The following is a 2946-nucleotide window of genomic DNA, read 5'->3' as shown; positions in this document are numbered from 1 at the left end:
CAGCTATTGGTGCCTTCCTCCTATGCTAGAAATTTGCCTTGCTCTCGAGGTTTCCTCCCAGTCACTGTCTTCTACTTCTCGTGATGTGCCACCTTGTTGTGTGGCATGCGCCATGCTATGGGTTACACGTTGTCCTACAAAACTCCTACGTCCTGCTATTTTTTTTCTAAATTCATTGTTAGGCGGTGGCCCCCATACATCTTGAGTCTCTCATAGGTGAGAGTAACTCTAGCTGGATGGCCACAAAACATGTAGACAATTATGTCATCCTGACCACTAGCTATTATGTGAGCATGATTAAAATAATCAAGAGTTAACATTGTCCTAGGTGTGGTCAAGAAGTGCGGGTACTCGTGCAGTAGCCATAGCTCAGAAGCAAACTTAGTGATTATTGATATGAAATCAAAGGGTCCCATTCTTTTATGAGCGGACATCTAGTGAGCCACCATGCCTTTTACGGGTGAGACATGAATTTTATTTACCATGGCAAAGAGTAGTGTTCAATCAATGTCTCTAACAATTCTCACATCATCTCTAGGAAACAAAGTTACTCCAATCCGATGATGCATAAAGCGTAGAGTGGGATTATGAATATCATTAGTTCGTGGATAGCGGCATTTAGTTCTACCAGTTATTTCATGCCAAAATTCAAGCCTATTATACCCACAAGTAGCATGCTTAAGCTCAGGAGTGCAATTAGAAGCGAGACCAAGAATTTTACTAAAGTCTAGCCAAGTTAAATTATACTCTTGATCAAACAGGTGAAAATAAAGATGATTTTTAGATGGTTGCACCATGCTTAAAAATTCAAGAGTAAGGATTTTACTTCCCAGTTGATTAGAGAGATTCCAGCAATTTTCCCACCCCATAATAGTAAAGACAATGTTGAACTCCTCATCCATACCTATCTTTTCAAGGAGTAATGGGTCAAATACCTTAGTATGCTCGAAGTCACGGTTGCGAATGTTGTTGAGGGTGAAGAATTCTTGTGGAGTGAGAAGGAGTCCTGTCTCTAGAATTTGTACTTTTGCGGGTTGATTATCTTCTTCTCCTATGGGTTCTTCATTTGGTGGCTCTAGCTCATGATCACCAAAATGTTGTTCAACATTTGGTGATTCATGCTCATTCCCATCGTGGCTACCTTCGACGCTTGCTATGGTCACGGTCACTATTGGTATATTTAACGCACACAGATAAACCACAAGTGCACGGATACCATTATAGCAATATGCAAACATGCACAGCTCTATACAAACTCTTGTAGGTGTGAGTATGGGTTTTTGTTGCCTTTTCCCGAGAAGGATTTATCCTGTATTAATTTTATAAAACACAGGCACAGCTCAGAGCTAGGTGTTAGGATAGGCTCTAAAGATTTTGGTGGCTCTAGGCTTGTGCTCATAGGTTTAGCATATTGATAGATAGGAGTGGAATCCATGCTAAAAGAAAAAGTATAAATAAAAAAAGAATAAAAGATAAAATGTTAAGCTAGGCTCAAAGTTAATTCAGCAACCGTTTCCCTAGCAACGGCGCCAGAAAGCTTGTTGATATATTTAACGCACACAGATAAATCCGCAAGTAGACGGATACCGTTGTAGCTTTCTCCTAGAAGTATTCCAAGTATTGTATCCATAGGAAAACATGTGAGACTAACTACGATCTAACTTTACTAGGGGTAGCAATAAGATTGAGATAAATAGGAGCATAGAGAGGAAAACTAAGGTTCTCTAGTTTTGACTAGGGTAAGCTATGTCTTCTACTACTGAACTGGGGACATTGCTTAGGAAAGACACTAGCAGAGGATGCTTTCCTTCATAACCGCATCCGACTTATGCCTATAGATAGGAGGTGGACTACAAAGGATCAAGAAGCTACATAGTAGAGGCTATATAGAACTGATGTCACACATGGATCTACCACCATTCGGAATGCAAGGTGCATCCATGATTAACCTAGATCTAAGCACCATGCTTACACTTACGATTAATAATTTAACCTAGAGCATCTATAGATTAAAGGACTCAAAAGAGAAGTTGATTACTAGAGAAATCTCGAAGACAAGCTCAAGTAGAACTTGGATCCACCAAGGTACAAGCCATAGAGAGATCACCGATAGGCCAACATCTCCTCCAAACTCTTCCCTCACTCTCTATCTCACTATTATTTATAAGACTAGATCCTATGGAGGACTAATCTTCTCTTGATAGCTGGCTCTGATCCTCATGATATGAATTAGGGTTTTAGGATGGCTCTAGGGAGGGTGGTAGGGGTTGGTATATATAGGCCAGAGCGTCCAACATGAGCCCTTGGATCAAACCAACTTAAAGGATGGCGTAAATGCAACCTAGGAGGTGGTGAACCAACATTGTGACGCGGAGGCTGACAGGTGGGCCTAGGGGCTAGGCGGCCTATTGGTGGGGCCGGCTGGCCCCACATGGCAGCACCTTAGGGTTTGCTTTGGTGGAGAGCCTCCTAGAGTCTTCTAGAATCTTCCCACGCTGTTTACACAACAAAATTCCATAATTTCCTTTGACGAATAGGTCCTCATTAACGGTTTTCTAGATAAATCCTACTAAAAACACAGATTTACCAAAACTCGTGGAATTTATTAGTTTAAACCCCTATAGCTATGTTTTGTGATGGAAATAAATATAAATGCAGGTTATGTTGACGGTTTATAATTGGTGTTAGTGACCGTCAACAAGTTCCCCCAAGCTTAACCTTTGTCAATCCCTGAGCAAAGTTAAACTCAGCAATGGATTAGGAGTTGCTACAATGCTTTCACACCTCAAAAGTACACATGCGTTCAATCAAAAATTCTCCTCTGGATTAGAATAAGCTGATCTAATTTTCAAACTAACCCATATTACCTTCAACCATAGGGCTTCTTAACCTTCACTTGGGTCTTGAGCAATTGAAAGACAGAATGATCAAGTCAAGCACTATGTC

This window comes from Miscanthus floridulus, chromosome 19, assembly GCF_019320115.1.
Source record: "Miscanthus floridulus cultivar M001 chromosome 19, ASM1932011v1, whole genome shotgun sequence".
Lineage (NCBI taxonomy): Eukaryota > Viridiplantae > Streptophyta > Magnoliopsida > Poales > Poaceae > Miscanthus > Miscanthus floridulus.
The sequence above is the reverse complement of the archived record's forward strand: the minus strand, read 5'-3'. Positions refer to the sequence as shown.